The sequence below is a fragment of the Dermacentor andersoni genome, chromosome 11, assembly GCF_023375885.2.
Source record: "Dermacentor andersoni chromosome 11, qqDerAnde1_hic_scaffold, whole genome shotgun sequence".
NCBI classification, from domain to species: Eukaryota; Metazoa; Arthropoda; class Arachnida; order Ixodida; family Ixodidae; genus Dermacentor; species Dermacentor andersoni.
The window spans coordinates 67976645-67999406 of record NC_092824.1 but is presented as its reverse complement, the minus strand read 5'-3'; the positions used below and the strand labels follow the sequence as shown (position 1 = coordinate 67999406).

Here is a 22762-nt window from a genome sequence, read left to right as displayed (position 1 = left end):
TGGTAACTTAACATAAAAGAGACAAAATTTAAGAATAGGTAAATGCGCTTCTTCTGTCTAAAAACACCATTCCTTAATTTCCACCATGTTGTCTTTCCTTGCATTTAGGGATCTAAACCAACCAATCCAGGCGCAGTAAATTTATTCTTATTCCACAATCCTAGTTTATGTCTCGTCAACCGTTGAGGAATATTAAAGTGGTGCGTGCAAATTGCATGAAATGGAAGACTATAACGTAAATCGGAAGAATATACTGGCTCTATTGGTTTCTTCATTCTAGTGGCCAGAAACTACAAAAGCAGGCGCGGTAAGTTGCACAAATGAAATTTAGTGCTGGTTCCAGCAGTTGTCACCGTGAATATTCTAGCTTAGATTGAAGTTCAAAAGTAAACTCAAGGATTCCTGTTTTGCCCTTCGGAAAAAAACTCCAATATCTATTCTCCGCTCTTCCTTATTTCTGTATGAACAGGAAACCGAACCAACAGGCTCTGGTGCTGTAAGTTCGGCTTTATTCCACTCCATCTGTTTTATGTCTAGCATATCGCTTATGAGAAAAAAATCTAGTTGCTCATATTACATGAGCGCAAGGGTGACCTTTTATATGGAAGCGATGAAGGTTGCTCTGCTGCTTTGCTGTTTCCAGGGGCAACAATCAACAATACCAGGCAGGGTGAGTTTCTCGGAATGGAATACAGCATGTTTCATCATCTTGCAACATTTGGAAAACTGGTAACTTAACATAAGAGAGACAAAATTTAAGAATAGGTAAATGCGCTTCTTCTGTCTAAATACACCATTCCTTAATTTCCATCATGTTGCCTTTCCTTCCATTTAGGGATCTAAACCAACCAGTCCAGGCGCAGTAAATTTATTCTTATTCCACAATCCTAGTTTATGTCTCGTCAACCGTTGAGGAATATTAAAGTGGTGCGTGCAAATTGCATGAAATGGAAGACTATAACGTAAATCGGAAGAATATACTGTCTCTATTGGTTTCTTCATTCTAGTGGCCAGAAACTACAGAAGCAGGCGCGGTAAGTTGCACAAATGAAATTTAGTGCTGGTTCCAGCAGTTGTCACCGTGAATATTCTAGCTTAGATTGAGGTTCAAAAGTAAACTCAAGGATTCCTGTTTTGCCCTTCGGAATAAAACTCCAATATCTATTCTCCGCTCTTCCTTATTTCTGTATGAACAGGAAACCGAACCAACAGGCTCTGGTGCTGTAAGTTCGGCTTTATTCCACTCCATCTGTTCTATGTCTAGCATATCGCTTATGAGAAAAAAATCTAGTTGCTCATATTAGATGAGCGCAAGGGTGACCTTTTATATGGAAGCGATGAAGGTTGCTCTGCTGCTTTGTTGTTTCCAGGGGCAACAGTCTACAATAGCAGGCAGGGTGAGTTTCTCGGAATGGAATACAGCATGTTTCATCATCTTGCAACATTTGGAAAACTGGTAACTTAACATAAAAGAGACAAAATTTAAGAATAGGTAAATGCGCTCCTTCAGTCTAAAAACACCATTCCTCAATTTCCACCTTGTTGTCTTTCCTTGCGTTCAGGGATCTAAACCAATCAGGCCAGGCGCAGTAAACTTATTCTTATTCCACAATCGCAGTTTATGTCTCGTCTACCGTTATTAAAGTGGTGCGTGCAAATTGCATGAAATGGAAGACTATAACGTAAATCGGAAGAATATACTGGCTCTATTGGTTTCTTCATTCTAGTGGCCAGAAACTACAAAAGCAGGCGCGGTATGTTGCACAAATGAAATTTAGTGCTGGTTCCAGCAGTTGTCACCGTGAATATTCTAGCTTAGATTGAAGTTCAAAAGTAAACTCAAGGATTCCTGTTTTGCCCTTCGGAAAAAAACTCCAATATCTATTCTCCGCTCTTCCTTATTTCTGTATGAACAGGAAACCGAACCAACAGGCTCTGGTGCTGTAAGTTCGGCTTTATTCCACTCCATCTGTTTTATGTCTAGCATATCGCTTATGAGAAAAAAATCTAGTTGCTCATATTACATGAGCGCAAGGGTGACCTTTTATATGGAAGCGATGAAGGTTGCTCTGCTGCTTTGTTGTTTCCAGGGGCAACAATCAACAATACCAGGCAGGGTGAGTTTCTCGGAATGGAATACAGCATGTTTCATCATCTTGCAACATTTGGAAAACTGGTAACTTAACATAAGAGAGACAAAATTTAAGAATAGGTAAATGCGCTTCTTCTGTCTAAATACACCATTCCTTAATTTCCATCATGTTGCCTTTCCTTGCATTTAGGGATCTAAACCAACCAGTCCAGGCGCAGTAAATTTATTCTTATTCCACAATCCTAGTTTATGTCTCGTCAACCGTTGAGGAATATTAAAGTGGTGCGTGCAAATTGCATGAAATGGAAGACTATAACGTAAATCGGAAGAATATACTGTCTCTATTGGTTTCTTCATTCTAGTGGCCAGAAACTACAGAAGCAGGCGCGGTAAGTTGCACAAATGAAATTTAGTGCTGGTTCCAGCAGTTGTCACCGTGAATATTCTAGCTTAGATTGAGGTTCAAAAGTAAACTCAAGGATTCCTGTTTTGCCCTTCGGAATAAAACTCCAATATCTATTCTCCGCTCTTCCTTATTTCTGTATGAACAGGAAACCGAACCAACAGGCTCTGGTGCTGTAAGTTCGGCTTTATTCCACTCCATCTGTTCTATGTCTAGCATATCGCTTATGAGAAAAAAATCTAGTTGCTCATATTAGATGAGCGCAAGGGTGACCTTTTATATGGAAGCGATGAAGGTTGCTCTGCTGCTTTGTTGTTTCCAGGGGCAACAATCTACAATAGCAGGCAGGGTGAGTTTCTCGGAATGGAATACAGCATGTTTCATCATCTTGCAACATTTGGAAAACTGGTAACTTAACATAAAAGAGACAAAATTTAAGAATAGGTAAATGCGCTCCTTCAGTCTAAAAACACTATTCCTCAATTTCCACCTTGTTGTCTTTCCTTGCGTTCAGGGATCTAAACCAATCAGGCCAGGCGCAGTAAACTTATTCTTATTCCACAATCGCAGTTTATGTCTCGTCTACCGTTATTAAAGTGGTGCGTCCCAATTACAAGAAATGGAAGACTATAACGTAAATCGGAAGAATAATGCTGGCTCTATTGGTTTCTTCATTCTAGTGGCCAGAAACTACAGAAGCAGGCGCGGTAAGTTCCACAAAATGAAAGTTAGTGCTTGTTCCAGCAGTTGTCACCGTGGATATACTAGTTTAGATTGAGGTTAAAAAGTAAATTCAAGAATTCCTGTTTTGTCCTTCGGGAAAAAAACTCCAATATCTATTGTCCGCTCTTCTTTATTTCTGTATGAACAGGAAACCGAACCAACTGGCTCTGGTGCTGTAAGTTCGGCTTTATTCCACTCCATCTGTTTTATGTGTAGCATATCGCTTATGAAAAAAAATCTAGTTGCTCATATTACATGAGCGCAAGGGTCACCTTTTATATGGAAGCGATGAAGGTTGCTCTGCTGCTTTGTTGTTTCCAGGGGCAACAATCTACAATACCAGGCAGGGTGAGTTTCTCGGAATGGAATACAGCATGTTTCATCATCTTGCAACATTTGGAAAACTGGTAACTTAACATAAAAGAGACAAAATTTAAGAATAGGTAAATGCGCTTCTTCTGTCTAAAAACACCATTCCTTCATTTCCACCATGTTGTCTTTCCTTGCATTTAGGGATCTAAACCAACCAATCCAGGCGCAGTAAATTTATTCTTGTTCCACAATCCTAGTTTATGTCTCGTCAACCGTTGAGGAATATTAAAGTGGTGCGTGCAAATTGCATGAAATGGAAGACTATAACGTAAATCGGAAGAATATACTGGCTCTATTGGTTTCTTCATTCTAGTGGCCAGAAACTACAGAAGCAGGCGCGGTAAGTTGCACAAATAAAATTTAGTGCTGGTTCCAGCAGTTGTCACCGTGAATATTCTAGCTTAGATTGAGGTTCAAAAGTAAATTCAAGGATTACTGTTTTGTCCTTCGGAATAAAACTCCAATATCTATTGTCCGCTCTTATTTATTTCTGTATGAACTGGAAACCAAACCAGCTGGCTCTGGTGCTGTAAGTTTGGCTTCAGTCCACTCCATCTGTTCTATGTCTAGCATATCGCTTATGAAAAAATATCTAGTTACTCATATTATATGAGCGCAAGGGTGACATTTTATATGGAAGCGATGAAGGTTGCTCTGCTGGTTTGTTGTTTCCAGTGGTCAGAATCTACAATACCAGGCGAGGTGTGCTTGTCGCAATGAAATGCAGCTTTTTTAAATCACCTTGCAACATATGGAAAACTTGTAACATAACATAAAAGAAACAAAATTTAAGAGTAGATAAATACGTTCCTTCTGTCTAAAAACACCACTCCTTAATTTCCACCATGTTGTCTTTCCTTGCATTTAGGGATCTAAACCAACCAGGCCTGGCGAAGTAAGTTTAATCTCATTCCACTATACCAGTTTGTCTCTTCTACCACTAATGAATGTTACAGTCATGTCTTCCGATCACAAGAATTCGAAGACTATAGTATAAAACGGAAAGATAATGCTGGCTCTATTGGTTCCTTCATTCTAGTGGCCAAAAACTACAGAAGCAGGCGCGGTAAGTTCCAGAAAATGAAATATAGTGCTTGTTCCAACAGTTGCCTCCGTTGAAATTTTCGTGTAGATTGAGGTTAAAATTAAATTTAGGGATTCCAGTCTTGTCCTTCGGAATAAAACCCCAATATCTATTATCCACTCTTATTTATTTCTGTATAAACAGGAAACTAAACCAACTGGCTCTGGTGCTATAAGTTCGGCTTTACTAAACTGCATTTATTCTAAGTCTAGCCTGTCTCTTATCAAAAAAAAAAAAAAAATATCTGGTTGCTCATATTACATGAGCGCAAGGGTGACCTTGTATATGGGAGCGATGAAGCTGGCTCTACTGGTTTGTTGTTTCCAGTGGTCAGAATCTACAATGCCAGGCGCGGTGAGTTTGTTGCAAAGGAATGCAGCTTTTTCTCATCATCTTGCAACATATGGAAAACTCGTAACATAACATAAGGGAAAGAAAATTTAAGAATAGGTAAATAAGTTCCTTCCGTCTAAAAACACCACTCCTTATTTCCACCATGTTGTCTTTCCTTGCATTCAGGGATCTAAACCAACCAGGCCGGGCGAAGTAAGTTTAATCTCATTCCACTATACGAGTTTATGTCTCTTCTACCGCTGATGAATGTTACAGTCGTGTCTTCCGATTACAAGAAATGGAAGGCTATAGCATAAATCAGAAAGATAATGCTGGCTCGATTGGTTCCTTCATTCTAGTGGCCAAAAACTACAGAAGCGGGCGCGGTAACTTCCAGAAAATGAAATTTAGTGGTTGTTCCAACAGTTGTCTCCGTGGAAATTTTCGTGTACATTGAGGTTAAAAATTAAATTTAGTGATTGCAGTTTTGTCCTTCGGAATAAAACCCCAATATCTATTGTCCACTCTTCTTTATTTCTGTATAAACAGGAAACCAAACCAACTGGCTCTGGTGCTGTAAGTTCGACTTTAATAAACTCCGTTTATTCTCAGGTCTAGCCTGTCTCTTATCAAAAAAAAAAAATCTGGTTGCTCATATTACATGAGCGCAAGGGTGACCTTGTATATGGGAGCGATGAAGCTTGCTCTACTGGTTTGTTGTTTCCAGTGGTCAGAATCTACAATACCAGGCGCGGTGAGTTTGTCGCAATGGAATGCAGCTTTTTTTCATGATCTTGCAACACATGGAAAACTCGTAACCTAAAATAAAAGAAAGAAAATTTAAGAGTAGGTAAATGCGTTCCTTCTGTCTAAAAACACCACTCCTTAATTTCCACCACGTTGTCTTTCCTTGCATTCAGGGATCTAAACCAACCAGGCCTGGCGAATTAAGTTTAATCTCATTCCACTATTCGAGTTTATGTCTCTTCTACCGCTGATGAATGTTACAGTCGTGTCTTCCGATTACGAGAAATGGAAGGCTATAGTATAAATCGGAAAGATAATGCTGACTCTATTGGTTCCTTCATTCTAGTGGCCAAAAACTACCGAAGCAGGCGCGGTAAGTTCCAGAAAATGTAATTTAGTGCTTGTTCCAACAGTTGTCTCCGTGGAAATGTTCGCGTAGATTGAGGTTAAGAATTAAATTTAGGGATTCCAGTTTTTTCCTTCGGAATAAAACCCCAATATCTATTATCCACTCTTCTTTATTTCTGTATAAACAGAAAACCAAACCAACTGGCTCTGGTGCTGTTAGTTCGTCTTTACTAAACTCCATTTATTCTCAGGTCTAGCCTGTCTCTTATCAAAAAAAAAAATATCTGGTTGCTCATATTACATGAGCGCAAGGGTGACCTTGTATATGGGAGCGATGAAGCTGGCTCTACTGGTTTGTTGTTTCCAGTGGTCAGAATCTACAATACCAGGCGCGGTGAGTTTGTTGCAATGGAATGCAGCTTTTTCTCATCACCTTGCAACATATGGAAAACTCGTAACATAACATAAAAGAAAGAAAATTTAAGAGTAGGTAAATAAGTTCCTTCTGTCTAAAAACACCACTCCTCAATTTCCACCATGTTGTCTTTCCTTGCATTCAGGGATCTAAACCAACCAGGCCTGGCGAAGTAAGTTTAATCTCATTCCACTATTCGAGTTTATGTCTGTTCTACCGCTGATGAATGTTACAGTCGTGTCTTCCGATTACGAGAAATGGAAGGCTATAGTATAAATCGGAAAGATAATGCTGGCTCTATTGGTTCCTTCATTCTAGTGGCCAAAAACTACAGAAGCGGGCGCGGTAAGTTCCAGAAAATGAAATTTAGTGCTTGTTCCAAAAGTTGTCTCCGTGGATATTTTCGTGTAGATTGAGGTTAAAAATTAAATTTAGGGATTCCAGTTTTTTCCTTCGGATTAAAACCCCAATATCTATTATCCACTCTTCTTTATTTCTGTATAAACAGGAAACCAAACCAACTGGCTCTGGTGCTGTAAGTTCGGCTTTACTAAACTCAATTTATTCTAAGTCTAGCCTGTCTCTTATCAAAAAAAAAATCTGGTTGCTCATATTACATAAGCGCAAGGGTGACCTTGTATATGGGAGCGATGAACCTTGCTCTACTGGTTTGTTGTTTCCAGTGGTCAGAATCTACAATACCAGGCGCGGTGAGTTTGTCGCAAAGGAATGCAGCTTTTTTTCATCATCTTGCAACATATAGAAAACTCGTAACATAACATAAAAGAAAGAAAATTTAAGAGTAGGTAAATACGTTCCTTCTGTCTAAAAACACCACTCCTTATTTCCACAATGTGGTCTTTCCTTGCATTCAGGGATCTAAACCAACCAGGCCTGGCGAAGTAAGTTTAATCTCATTCCACTATTCGAGTTTATGTCTCTTCTACCGCTGATGAATGTTACAGTCGTGTCTTCCGATTACAAGAAATGGAAGGCTATAATATAAGTCGGAAAGATAATGCTGGCTGTATTGGTTCCTTCATTCTAGTGGCCAAAAACTACAGAAGCAGGCGCGGTAAGTTCCAGAAAATGAAATGTAGTTCTTGTTCCAACAGTTGTCTCCGTGGAAATTTTCGTGTAGATTGAGGTTAAAAATGTAATTTAGGGATTCCACTTTTGTTCTTCGGAATAAAACCCTAATATCTATTGTCCACTATTCTTTATTTCTGTATAAACAGGAAACCAAACCAACTGGCTCTGGTGCAGTAAGTTCGGCTTTAAACCACTCCATCTATTCTATGTCCAGCCTGCCTCTTACGAAAAAAAAAATCTGGTTGCTCATATTACATGAGCGCAAGGGCGACCTTGTATATGGGAGCGATGAAGCTTGCTCTATTGGTTTGTTGTTTCCAGTGGTCAGAATCTACAATACCAGGCGCGGCGAGTTTGTCGCAAAGGAATGCAGCTTTTTTTTATCATCTTGTAACATATGGAAAACTCGTAACATAACATAAAAGAAAGAAAATTTAAGAGTAGGTAAATCAGTTCCTTCTGTCTAAATACACCACTCCTTAATTTCCACCGTGTTGTCTTTCCTTGCATTCAGGGATCTAAACCAACCAGGCCTGGCGAAGTAAGTTTAATCTCATTCCACTATACGAGTTTATGTCTCTTCTACCGCTGATGAATGTTACAGTCGTGTCTTCCGATTACAAGAAATGGAAGGCTATAGCATAAATCGGAAAGATAATGCTGGTTCTATTGGTTCCTTCATTCTAGTGGCCAGAAACTACAGAAGCAGGCGCGGTAAGTTCCAGAAAATGAAATTTAGTGCTTGTTCCAACAGTTGTCTCTGTGGAAAGTTTCGTGTAGATTGAGTTTAAAAATTAAATTTAGGCATTCCACATTTGTCCTTCGGAATGAAACCCCAATATCTATTGTCCACTCTTCTTTATTTCTGTATAAACAGGAAACCAAACCAACTGGCTCTGGTGCAGTAAGTTCGGCTTTAAACCACTCCATCTATTCTATGTCTAGCCTGCCTCTTACGAAAAAAAAAAATTTGGTTGCTCATATTACATAAGCGCAAGGGTGACCTTGTATATGGGAGCGATGAAGCTTGCTCTACTGGTTTGTTGTTTGCAGTGGTCTGAATCTACAATACCAAGCGCGGTGAGTTTTTCGCAAAGGAATGCCGCTTTTTTTCATCATCTTGCAACATATGGAAAACTCGTAACATAACATAAAAGAAAGAAAATTTAAGACTAGGTAAATCAGTTCCTTCTGTCTAAAAACACCACTCCTCAATTTCCATCATGTTGTCTTTCCTTGCATTCAGGGATCTAAACCAACCAGGCCTGGCGAAGTAAGTTTAATCTCATTCCACTATTCGAGTTTATGTCTCTTCTACCGCTGATGAATTTTACAGTCGTGTCTTCCGATTACAAGAAATGGAAGGCTATAGCATAAATCGGAAAGATAATGCTGGTTCTATTGGTTTCTTCATTCTAGTTACCCAAAACTACAGAAGCGGGCGCGGTAACTTCCAGAAAATGAAATTTAGTGCTTGATCCAACAGTTGTCTCCGTGGAAATTTTCGTGTAGATTGAGGTTAAAAATTAAATTTAGGGATTCCAGTTTTGTCCTTCGGAAAAAAAAAACCCTATATCTATTGTCCACTCTTCTTTATTTCTGTATAAACAGGAAACCAAACCAACTGGCCCTGGTGCTGTAAGTTCGACTTTACTAAACTCCATTTATTCTCAGGTCTAGCCTGTCTCTTATCAAAAAAAAAAAAATATCTGGTTGCTCATATTACATGAGCGCAAGGGTGACCTTGTATATGGGAGCGATGAAGCTGGCTCTACTGGTTTGTTGTTTCCAGTGGTCAGAATCTACAATACCAGGCGCGGTGAGTTTGTTGCAATGGAATGCAGCTTTTTCTCATCATCTTGCAACATATGGAAAACTCGTAACATAACATAAAAGAAAGAAAATTTAAGAGTAGGTAAATAAGTTCCTTCTGTCTAAAAACACCACTCCTCAATTTCCACCATGTTGTCTTTCCTTGCATTCAGGGATCTAAACCAACCAGGCCTGGCGAAGTAAGTTTAATCTCATTCCACTATTCGAGTTTATGTCTGTTCTACCGCTGATGAATGTTACAGTCGTGTCTTCCGATTACGAGAAATGGATGGCTATAGTATAAATCGGAAAGATAAAGCTGACTCTATTGGTTCCTTCATTCTAGTGGCCAAAAACTACCGAAGCAGGCGCGGTAAGTTCCAGAAAATGTAATTTAGTGCTTGTTCCAACAGTTGTCTCCATGGAAATTTTCGCGTAGATTCAGGTTAAGAATTAAATTTAGGGATTCCAGTTTTTTCCTTCGGAATAAAACCCCAATATCTATTATCCACTCTTCTTTATTTCTGTATAAACAGAAAACCAAACCAACTGGCTCTGGTGCTGTAAGTTCGGCTTTACTAAACTCCATTTATTCTAGGTCTAGCCTGTCTCTTATCAAAAAAAAATCTGGTTGCTCATATAACATAAGCGCAAGGGTGACCTTGTATATGGGAGCGATGAAGCTTGCTCTACTGGTTTGTTGTTTCCAGTGGTCAGAATCTACAACACCAGGCGCGGTGAGTTTGTCGCAATGGAATGCAGCTTTTTTTCATGATCTTGCAACATATGGAAAACTCGTAACCTAACATAAAAGAAAGAAAATTTAAGAGTAGGTAGATACGTTCCTTCTGTCTAAAAACACCACTCCTTATTTCCACCATGTTGTCTTTCCTTGCGTTCAGGGATCTAAACCAACCAGGCCGGGCGAAGTAAGTTTAATCTCATTCCACTATACGAGTCTGTCTCTTCTACCGCTGATGAATGTTACAGTCGTGTCTTCCGATTACAAGAAATGGAAGGCTATAGCATAAATCGGAAAGATAATACTGGCTCGATTGGTTCCTTCATTCTAGTGGCCAAAAACTATAGAAGCGGGCGCGGTAACTTCCAGAAAATGAAATTTAGTGCTTGTTCGAACAGTTGTCTCAATGGAAATTTTCGTGTAGATTGAGGTTAAAAATTAAATTTAGGGATTCCAGTTTTGTCCTTCGGAATCAAACCCCAATATCTATTGTCCACCCTTCTTTATTTCTGTATAAACAGGAAACCAAACCAACTGGCTCTGATGCTGTAAGTTCGTCTTTACTAAACTCCATTTATTCTCAGGTCTAGCCTGTCTCTTATCAAAAAAAAAAAATATCTGGTTGCTCATATTACATGAGCGCAAGGGTGACCTTGTATATGGGAGCGATGAAGCTGGCTCTACTGGTTTGTTGTTTCCAGTGGTCAGAATCTACAATACCAGGCGCGGTGAGTTTGTTGCAATGGAATGCAGCTTTTTCTCATCATCTTGCAACATATGGAAAACTCGTAACATAACATAAAAGAAAGAAAATTTAAGAGTAGGTAAATAAGTTCCTTCTGTCTAAAAACACCACTCCTCAATTTCCACCATGTTGTCTTTCCTTGCATTCAGGGATCTAAACCAAACAGGCCTGGCGAAGTAAGTTTAATCTCATTCCACTATTCGAGTTTATGTCTGTTCTACCGCTGATGAATGTTACAGTCGTGTCTTCCGATTACGAGAAATGGATGGCTATAGTATAAATCGGAAAGATAATGCTGACTCTATTGGTTCCTTCATTCTAGTGGCCAAAAACTACCGAAGCAGGCGCGGTAAGTTCCAGAAAATGTAATTTAGTGCTTGTTCCAACAGTTGTCTCCATGGAAATTTTCGCGTAGATTGAGGTTAAGAATTAAATTTAGGGATTCCAGTTTTTTCCTTCGGAATAAAACCCCAATATCTATTATCCACTCTTCTTTATTTCTGTATAAACAGAAAACCAAACCAACTGGCTCTGGTGCTGTAAGTTCGGCTTTACTAAACTCCATTTATTCTAAGTCTAGCCTGTCTCTTATCAAAAAAAAAAATATCTGGTTGCTCATATTACATGAGCGCAAGGGTGACCTTGTATATGGGAGCGATGAACCTTGCTCTACTGGTTTGTTGTTTCCAGTGGTCAGAATCTACAATACCAGGCGCGGTGAGTTCGTCGCAAAGGAATGCAGCTTTTTTTCATCATCTTGCAACATATGGAAAACTCGTAACATAACATAAAAGAAAGAAAATTTAAGAGTAGGTAAATACGTTCCTTCTGTCTAAAAACACCACTCCTTAATTTCCACCGTGTTGTCTTTCCTCGCATTCAGGGATCTAAACCAACCAGGCCTGGCGAAGTAAGTTTAATCTCATTCCACTATTCGAGTTTATGTCTCTTCTACCGCTGATGAATGTTACAGTCGTGTCTTCCGATTACAAGAAATGGAAGGCTATAGCATAAGTCGGAAAGATAATGCTGGCTCTATTGGTTCCTTCATTCTAGTGGCCAAAAACTACAGAAGCGGGCGCGGTAAGTTCCAGAAAATGAAATTTAGTGCTTGTTCCAACAGTTGTCTCCGCGGATATTTTCGTGTAGATTGAGGTTAAAAATTAAATTTAGGGATTCCAGTTTTTTCCTTCGGATTAAAACCCCAATATCTATTATCCACTCTTCTTTATTTCTGTATAAACAGGAAACCAAACCAACTGGCTCTGGTGCTGTAAGTTCGGCTTTACTAAACTCCATTTATTCTAAGTCTAGCCTGTCTCTTATCAAAAAAAAAATCTGGTTGCTCATATTACATAAGCGCAAGGGTGACCTTGTATATGGGAGCGATGAACCTTGCTCTACTGGTTTGTTGTTTCCAGTGGTCAGAATCTACAATACCAGGCGCGGTGAGTTTGTCGCAAAGGAATGCAGCTTTTTTTCATCATCTTGCAACATATAGAAAACTCGTAACATAACATAAAAGAAAGAAAATTTAAGAGTAGGTAAATACGTTCCTTCTGTCTAAAAACACCACTGCTTATTTGGACAATGTGGTCTTTCCTTGCATTCAGGGATCTAAACCAACCAGGCCTGGCGAAGTAAGTTTAATCTCATTCCACTATACGAGTTTTTGTCTCTTCTACCGCTGATGAATGTTACAGTCGTGTCTTCCGATTACGAGAAATGGAAGGGTATACAATAACTCGAAGGATAATGCTGGTTCTATTGGTTTCTGCATTCTAGTTACCCGAAACTACAGAAGCGGGCGCGGTAAGTTTCAGAAAATGAAATTTAGTGCTTGTTCCAACAGTTGTCTCTGTGGAAATTTTCGTGTAGATTGAGTTTAAAAATTAAATTTAGGCATTCCACTTTTGTCCTTCGGAATGAAACCCCATTATCTATTGTCCACACTTCTTTATTTCTGTATAAACAGGAAACCAAACCAACTGGCTCTGGTGCAGTAAGTTCGGCTTTAAACCACTCCATCTATTCTATGTCTAGCCTGCCTCTTACGAAAAAAAAAAAATCTGGTTGCTCATATTACATGAGCGCAAGGGTGACCTTGTATATGGGAGCGATGAAGCTTGCTCTATTGGTTTGTTGTTTCAAGTGGTCAGAATCTACAATACCAGGCGCGGCGAGTTTGTCGCAAAGGAATGCAGCTTTTTTTCATCATCTTGCAACATATGGAAAACTCGTAACATAACATAAAAGTAAGAAAATTTAAGAGTAGTTAAATCAGTTCCTTCTGTCTACATACACCACTCCTTAATTTCCACCGTGTTGTCTTTCCTTGCATTCAGGGATCTAAACCAACCAGGCCTGGCGAAGTAAGTTTAATCTCATTCCACTATTCGAGTTTATGTCTCTTCTACCGCTGATGAATGTTACAGTCGTGTCTTCCGATTACAAGAAATGGAAGGCTATAATATAAGTCGGAAAGATAATGCTGGCTGTATTGGTTCCTTCTTTCTAGTGGCCAAAAACTACAGAAGCAGGCGCGGTAAGTTCCAGAAAATGAAATGTAGTTCTTGTTCCAACAGTTGTCTCCGTGGAAATTTTCGTGTAGATTGAGGTTAAAAATTAAATTTAGGGATTCCACTTTTGTCCTTCGGAACAAAACCCTAATATCTATTGTCCACTATTCTTTATTTCTGTATAAACAGGAAACCAAACCAACTGGCTCTGGTGCAGTAAGTTCGGCTTTAAACCACTCCATCTATTCTATGTCTAGCCTGCCTCTTACGAAAAAAAAAAATCTGGTTGCTCATATTACATGAGCGCAAGGGTGACCTTGTATATGGGAGCGATGAACCTTGCTCTACTGGTTTGTTGTTTCCAGTGGTCAGAATCTACAATACCAGGCGCGGCGAGTTCGTCGCAAAGGAATGCAGCTTTTTTTCATCATCTTGCAACATATGGAAAACTCGTAACATAACATAAAAGAAAGAAAATTTAAGAGTAGGTAAATACGTTCCTTCTGTCTAAAAACACCACTCCTTAATTTCCACCATGTTGTCTTTCCTCGCATTCAGGGATCTAAACCAACCAGGCCTGGCGAAGTAAGTTTAATCTCATTCCACTATTTGAGTTTATGTCTCTTCTACCGCTGATTAATGTTACAGTCGTGTCTTCCGATTACAAGAAATGGAAGGCTATAGCATAAATAGGAAAGATAATGCTGGCTCTATTGGTTCCTTCATTCTAGTGGCCAAAAACTACAGAAGCGGGCGCGGTAAGTTCCAGAAAATGAAATTTAGTGCTTGTTCCAACAGTTGTCTCCGTGGATATTTTCGTGTAGATTGACGTTAAAAATTAAATTTAGGGATTCCAGTTTTTTCCTTCGGAATAAAACCCCAATATCTATTATCCACTCTTCTTTATTTCTGTATAAACAGGAAACCAAACCAACTGGCTCTGGTGCTGTAAGTTTGGCTTTACTAAACTCCATTTATTCTAAGTCTAGCCTGTCTCTTATCAAAAAAAAAATCTGGTTGCTCATATTACATAAGCGCAAGGGTGACCTTGTATATGGGAGCGATGAACCTTGCTCTACTGGTTTGTTGTTTCCAGTGGTCAGAATCTACAATACCAGGCGCGGTGAGTTTGTCGCAAAGGAATGCAGCTTTTTTTCATCATCTTGCAACATATAGAAAACTCGTAACATAATATAAAAGAAAGAAAATTTAAGAGTAGTTAAATCAGTTCCTTCTGTCTAAATACACCACTCCTTAATTTCCACCGTGTTGTCTTTCCTTGCATTCAGGGATCTAAACCAACCAGGCCTGGCGAAGTAAGTTTAATCTCATTCCACTACTCGAGTTTATGTCTCTTCTACCGCTGATGAATGTTACAGTCGTGTCTTCCGATTACAAGAAATGGAAGGCTATAATATAAGTCGGAAAGATAATGCTGGCTGTATTGGTTCCTTCATTCTAGTGGCCAAAAACTACAGAATCAGGCGCGGTAAGTTCCAGAAAATGAAATGTAGTTCTTGTTCCAACAGTTGTCTCCGTGGAAATTTTCGTGTAGATTGAGGTTAAAAATTAAATTTAGGGATTCCACTTTTGTCCTTCGGAATAAAACCCTAATATCTATTGTCCACTATTCTTTATTTCTGTATAAACAGGAAACCAAACCAACTGGCTCTGGTGCAGTAAGTTCGGCTTTACACCACTCCATCTATTCTATGTCCAGCCTGCCTCTTACGAAAAAAAAAATCTGGTTGCTCATATTACATGAGCGCAAGGGTGACCTTGTATATGGGAGCGATGAAGCTTGCTCTATTGGTTTGTTGTTTCCAGTGGTCAGAATCTACAATACCAGGCGCGGCGAGTTTGTCGCAAAGGAATGCAGCTTTTTTTCATCATCTTGCAACATATGGAAAACTCGTAACATAACATAAAAGAAAGAAAATTTAAGAGTAGGTAAATCAGTTCCTTCTGTCTAAATACACCACTCCTTAATTTCCACCGTGTTGTCTTTCCTTGCATTCAGGGATCTAAACCAACCAGGCCTGGCGAAGTAAGTTTAATCTCATTCCACTATTCGAGTTTATGTCTCTTCTACCGCTGATGAATTTTACAGTCGTGTCTTCCGATTACAAGAAATGGAAGGCTATAGCATAAATCGGAAAGATAATGCTGGCTCTATTGGTTTCTTCATTCTAGTTACCCAAAACTACAGAAGCGGGCGCGGTAACTTCCAGAAAATGAAATTTAGTGCTTGTTCCAACAGTTGTCTCCGTGGAAATTGTCGTGTAGATTGAGGTTAAAAATTAAATTTAGGGATTCCAGTTTTGTCCTTCGGAAAAAAAACCCCTATATCTATTGTCCACTCTTCTTTATTTCTGTATAAACAGGAAACCAAACCAACTGGCCCTGGTGCTGTAAGTTCGACTTTACTAAACTCCATTTATTCTCAGGTCTAGCCTGTCTCTTATCAAATAAAAAAAAATCTGGTTGCTCATATTACATAAGCGCAAGGGTGACCTTGTATATGGGAGCGATGAAGCTTGCTCTACTGGTTTGTTGTTTCCAGTGGCCACAATCTACAATATCAGGCCGGGTGAGTTTCTCGGAATGGAATACAGCATCTTTCATCCTCTTGCAATTTTTGGAAAACTGGTAACTTAATATAAAAGAGGCAAAATTTAAGGATAGGTAAATGCGCATCTTCTGTCTAAAAACACCATTCTTTAAGTTCCACCTTGTTGTCTTTCCTTGCATTCAGGGATCTAAACCACCAGGTCAGGCGCAGTAAACTTATTCTTATTCCACAATCGTAATTTATGTCTCGTCTACCGTTGAGGAATATTAAGGTTGTGCGTCCTAATTACAAGAAATGGAAGAATATAACGTAAATCGGAAGAATAATGCCGGCTCTATTGGTTTCTTCATTCTAGTGGCCAGAAACTACAGAAGCAGGCGCGGTAAGTTCCACAAAATGAAATTTAGTGCTGGTTCCAGCAGTTGTCACCGTGGATATTCTAGCTTAGATTGAGGTTCAAAAGTAAACTCAAGGATTCCTGTTTTGCCCTTCGGAATAAAACTCAAATATCTATTGTCCGCTCTTCTTTATTTCTGTATGAACAGGAAACCGAACCAACTGGCTCTGGTGCTGTAAGTTCGGCTTTATTCCACTCCATCTGTTCTATGTCTAGCATATCACTTATGAAAAAAAAAAAATCTAGTTGCTCATATTACATGAGGGCAAGGGTCACCTTTTATATGGAAGCGATGAAGGTTGCTCTGCTTCTTTGTTGTTTCCAGTGGCAACAATCTACAATACCAGGCAGGGTGAGTTTCTCGGAATGGAATACAGCATGTTTCATCATCTTGCAACATTTGGAAAACTTGTAACTTAACATAAAAGAGACAAAATTTAAGAATAGGGAAATACGTTTCTTCTGTCTAAAACACCATCCCTAATTTCCACCATGTTGTCTTTCCTTGCATTCAGGGATATAAGCCAACGAGGCCAGACGCAGTAAATTTATTCTTATTCCACAATCGTAGATTATGTCTCGTCTACCGTAAAGGAATATTAAAGTGGTGCGTCCCAATTACAAGAAATGGAAGAATATAACGTAAATCGGAAGAATAATGCTGGCTGTATCGGTTTCTTCGTTCTAGTGGCCAGATACTACAGAAGCAGGCGCGGTAAGTTCCACAAAATGAAATTTAGTGCTTGTTCCAGCAGTTGTCACCGTGGATATACTAGTTTAGATTGAGGTTCAAAAGTAAATTCAAGGATTCCTGTTTTGTCCTTCAGAATAAAACTCCAATATCTATTGTCCGCTCTTCTTTATTTCTGTATGAAAAGGAAACCGAAGCAACTGGCTCTGGTGCTGTAAGTTCGAATTTACTAAGCTCCATTTATTCTAGGTCTAGCCTGTCTCTCATAAAAAAAAAAAAAATCTGGTTGGTCATATTACATAAGCGCAAGGGTGACCTTGTATATGGGAGCGATGAAGCTTGCTCTATTGGTTTGTTGTTTCCAGTGGTCAGAATCTACAGTACCAGGCGCGGTGAGTTTGTCGCAATGGAATGCAGCTTTTTTTCATCATCTTGCAACATATGGAAAACTCGTAACATAACATAAAAGAAAGAAAATTTAAGAGTAGGTAAATCAGTTCCTTCTGTCTAAAAACACCACTCCTCAATTTCCACCATGTTGTCTTTCCTTGCATTCAGGGATCTAAACCAACCAGGCCTGGCGAAATAAGTTTAATCTCATACCACTATACGAGTTTATGTCTCTTTTACCGCTGATGAATGTTACAGTCGTGTCTTCCGATTACGAGAAATGGAAGGGTATACTATAAATCGAAGGATAATGCTGGTTCTATTGGTTTCCTCATTCTAGTTACCCGCAACTACAGAAGCGGGCGCGGTATGTTCCAGAAAATGAAATTTAGTGCTTCTTCCAACAGTTGTCTCCATGGAAATTTTCGTGTAGATTGAGGTTAAATATTAAATTTAGGGATTCCAGTTTTGTCCTTCGGAATAAAACCCCAATATCTATTATCCACTCTTCTTTATTTCTGTATGAACGGGAAACCAAACCAACTGGCTCTGGTGCTGTAAGTTCGGCTTTAAGCCACTCCATCTATTCTATGTCTAGCCTGCCTCTTACGAAAAAATATATCTGGTTGCTCATATTACATGAGCGCAAGGGTGACCTTGTATATGGGAGCGGTGAAGCTAGCTCTACTGGTTTGTTGTTTCCAGTGGTCAGAATCTACAATACCAGGCGCGGTGAGTTTGTTGCAATGGAATGCAGCTTTTTCTCATCATCTTGCAACATATGGAAAACTGGTAACATAGCATAAAAGAAAGAACATTTAGGAGTAGGTAAATAAGTTCCTTCTGTCTAAAAACACCACTCCTTATTTCCACCATGTTGTCTTTCCTTGCATTCAGGGATCTAAACCAACCAGGCCGGGCGAAGTAAGTTTAATCTCATTCCACTATACGAGTTTATGTCTCTTCTACCGCTGATGAATGTTACAGTCGTGTCTTCCGATTACAAGAAATGGAAGGCTATAATATAAATCGAAGGATAATGCTGGTTCTATTGGTTTCTTCATTCTAGTTACCCAAAACTACAGAAGCGGGCGCGGTAAGTTCCACAAAATGAAATTTAGCGCTTGTTCCAACAGTTGTCTCCGTGAAAATTTTCGGGTAGATTGAGGTTAACAATTAAATTTAGGGATTCCAGTTTTTTCCTTCGGAATAAAACCCCAATATCTATTATCCACTCTTCTTTGTTTCTGTATGAACAGAAAACCAAACCAACTGGCTCTGGTGCTGTAAGTTCGGCTTTACTAAACTCCATTTATTCTAAGTCTAGCCTGTCTCTTATCAAAAAAAAATTTGGTTGCTCATATTACATAAGCGCAAGGGTGACCTTGTATATGGGAGTGATGAAGCTTGCTCTACTGGTTTGTTGTTCCCAGTGGTCAGAATCTACAATACCAGGCGCGGTGAGTTTGTCGCAAAGGAATGCCGCTTTTTTTGATCATCTTGCAACATATGGAAAACTCGTAACATAACATAAAAGAAAGAAAATTTAAGAGTAGGTAAATCAGTTCCTTCTGTCCAAAAACAGCACTCCTCAATTTCCACCATGTTGTCTTTCCTTGCATTCAGGGATCTAAACCAACCAGGCCTGGCGAAGTAAGTTTAATCTCATTCCACTATTCGAGTTTATGTCTCTTCTACCGCTGATGAATGTTACAGTCGTGTGTTCCGATTACGAGAAATGGTAGGCTATAATATAAGTCGAAGGATAATGCTGGTTCTATTGGTTTCTTCATTCTAGTTATCCAAAACTACAGAAGCGAGCACGGTAACTTCCAGAAAATGAAATTTAGTGTTGCTCCAACAGTTGTCTCCATAGAAATTTTCGTGTGGATTGAGGGTAAAAATTAAATTTAGGGATTCCACTTTCGTCCTTCGGAATAAAACCCCAATGTCTATTATCCACTCTTCTTCATTTCTTTATAAACAGGAAACCAAACCAACTGGCTCTGGTGCTGTAAGTTCGGCTTTACTAAACTCCATTTATTCTAAGTCTAGCCTGTCTCTTATCAAAAAAAAAAAAAAAAAATCTGGTTGCTCATATAACATAAGCGCAAGGGTGACCTTTTATATGGGAGCGATGAAGCTGGCTCTACTGGTTTGTTTTTTCCAGTGGTCAGAATCTACAATACCAGGCGCGGTGAGTTTCTCACAATGGAATGCAGCTTTTTTTCATCATCTTGCAACATATGGAAAACTCCTATCATAACATAAAAGAAACAAAATTTAAGAGTAGGTAAATACGTTCCTTCTGTCTAAAAACACCACTCCTTAATTTCCACCATGTTGTCTTTCCTTGCATTCAGGGATCTAAACCAACCAGGCCTGGCGAAGTAAGTTTAACCGCATTCCACTTTTCGAGTTTATGTCTCTTCTACCGCTGATGAATGTTACAGTCGTGTCTTCCGATTACAAGAAATGGAAGGCTATAATATAAGTCGGAAAGATAATGATGGCTCCACTGGTTCCTTCATTCTAGTGGCCAAAAACTACAGAAGCAGGCGCGGTAAGTTCCAGGAAATGGAATTTACTGCTTGTTCCAACAGTTGTCTCCGTGGAAATTTTCGTGTAGATTGAGGTTAAAAACTAAATTTAGGGATTCCAGTTTTTTCCTTCGGAATAAAACGCCAATATTTATTATCCACTCTTCTTTATTTCTGTATAAACAGGAAACCAAATCAACTGGCTCTGGTGCTGTAAGTTCGGCTTTACTAAACTCCATTTATTCTTAGTGTAGCTTGTCTCTTATCAAAAAAAATATATATCTGGTTGCTCATATTACATAAGCGCGAGGGTGACTTTGTATATGGGAGCGATGAAGCTTGCTCTACTGGTTTGTTGTTTCCAGTGGTCAGAATCTACAATACCAGGCGCGGTGAGTTTGTCGCAATGGAATGCAGCTTTTTTTCATCATCTTGCAACATATGGAAAACTCGTAACATTACATAAAAGAAACAAAATTTAGGAGTAGGTAAATACGTTCCTTCTGTCTAAAAACACCACTCCTTAATTTCCACCATGTTCTCTTTCCTTGCATTCAGGGATCTAAACCAACCAGGCCGGGCGAAGTAAGTTTAATCTCATTCCACTATACGAGTTTATGTCTCTTCTACCGCTGATGAATGTTACAGTCGTGTCTTCCGATTACAAGAAATGGAAGGCTATAGCATAAATCGGAAAGATAATGCTGGCTCGATTGGTTCCTTCATTCTAGTGGCCAAAACTACAGAAGCGGGCGCGGTATCTCCCAGAAAATGAAATTTAGTGTTGTTCCAACAGTTGTCTCCATAGAAATTTTCGTGTAGATTGAGGGTAAAAATTAAATTTAGGGATTCCACTTTCGTCCTTCGGAATAAAACCCCAATGTCTATTATCCACTCTTCTTTATTTCTTTATAAACAGGAAACCAAACCAACTGGCTCTGGTGCTGTAAGTTCGGCTTTACTAAACTCCATTTATTCTAAGTCTAGCCTGTCTCTTATCAAAAAAAAATTTGGTTGCTCATATTACATAAGCGCAAGGGTGACCTTGTATATGGGAGCGATGAAGCTGGCTCTACTGGTTTGTTGTTTCCAGTGGTCAGAATCTACAATACCAGGCGCGGTGAGTTTCTCGCAATGGAATGCAGCTTTTTTTCATCATCTTGCAACATATGGAAAACTCGTATCATAACATAAAAGAAACAAAATTTAAGAGTAGGTAAATACGTTCCTTCTGTCTAAAAACACCACTCCTTAATTTCCACCATGTTCTCTTTCCTTGCATTCAGGGATCTAAACCAACCAGGCCGGGCGAAGTAAGTTTAATCTCATTCCACTATACGAGTTTATGTCTCTTCTACCGCTGATGAATGTTACAGTCGTGTCTTCCGATTACAAGAAATGGAAGGCTATAGCATAAATCGGAAAGATAATGCTGGCTCGATTGGTTCCTTCATTCTAGTGGCCAAAACTACAGAAGCGGGCGCGGTAACTCCCAGAAAATGAAATTTAGTGCTTGTTCCAACAGTTGTCTCCATAAAACATTTCCGTGTAGATTGAGGTTAAAAATTAAATTTAGGGATTCCACTTTCGTCCTTCGGAATAAAACCCCAATATCTATTATCCACTCTTCTTTATTTCTTTATAAACAGGAAACCAAACCAACTGGCTCTGGTGCTGTAAGTTCGGCTTTACTAAACTCCATTTATTCTAGGTCTAGCCTGTCTCTTATCAAAAAAAAATTTGGTTGCTGATATTACATAAGCGCAAGGGTGACCTTGTATATGGGAGCGATGAAGCTTGCTCTACTGGTTTGTTGTTCCCAGTGGTCAGAATCTACAATACCAGGCGCGGTGAGTTTGTCGCAAAGGAATGCCGCTTTTTTTCATCATCTTGCAACATATGGAAAACTCGTAACATAACATAAAAGAAAGAAAATTTAAGAGTAGGTAAATCAGTTCCTTCTGTCTAAAAACACCCCTCCTCAATTTCCACCATGTTGTCTTTCCTTGCATTCAGGGATCTAAACCAACCAGGCCTGGCGAAGTAAGTTTAATCTCATTCCACTATTCGAGTTTATGTCTCTTCTACCGCTGATGAATGTTACAGTCGTGTCTTCCGATTATGAGAAATGGTAGGCTATAATATAAATCGAAGGATAATGCTGGTTCTATTGGTTTCTTCATTCTAGTTATCCAAAACTACAGAAGCGGGCGCGGTAACTTCAAGAAAATGAAATTTAGTACTTGTTCCAACAGTTTTCTCCATAGAAATTTTCGTGTAGATTGAGGTTAAAAATTAAATTTAGGGATTCCACTTTCGTCCTTCGGAATAAAATCCCAATATCTATTATCCACTCTTCTTTATTTCTTTATAAACAGGAAACCAAACCAACTGGCTCTGGTGCTGTAAGTTCGGCTTTACTAAACTCCATTTATTCTAAGTCTAGCCTGTCTCTTATCAAAAAAAAAAAAAAATCTGGTTGCTCATATAACATAGGCGCAAGGGTGACCTTGTATATGGGAGCGATGAAGCTGGCTCTACTGGTTTGTTGTTTCCAGTGGTCAGAATCTACAATACCAGGCGCGGTGAGTTTCTCGCAATGGAATGCAGCTTTTTTTCATCATCTTGCAACATATGGAAAACTCGTATCATAACATAAAAGAAACAAAATTTAAGAGTAGGTAAATAGGTTCCTTCTGTCTAAAAACACCACTCCTTAATTTCCACCATGTTGTCTTTCCTTGC

At 39.1% G+C, this 22762-nt stretch overlaps 1 protein-coding gene and 1 long non-coding RNA gene across 26 annotated transcripts in view; both read left to right on the top strand.

The window, feature by feature from the left end:
* The window catches only part of LOC126517704 (uncharacterized), a 317963-nt gene that overhangs the window by 152459 nt on the left and 142742 nt on the right, over window positions 1-22762 (top strand). The window lies entirely within an intron of this gene.
* On the top strand, window positions 9153-11804 carry LOC140214053 (uncharacterized). Of its 2 annotated transcripts, XR_011890968.1 has the most exons (4): window positions 9153-9794; window positions 9958-9984; window positions 10132-10158; window positions 10324-11804. It is a non-coding gene; the product is annotated as an uncharacterized lncRNA (long non-coding RNA). The 2 variants fall into 2 exon arrangements; XR_011890967.1 differs by having other exon boundaries at window positions 10132-11804.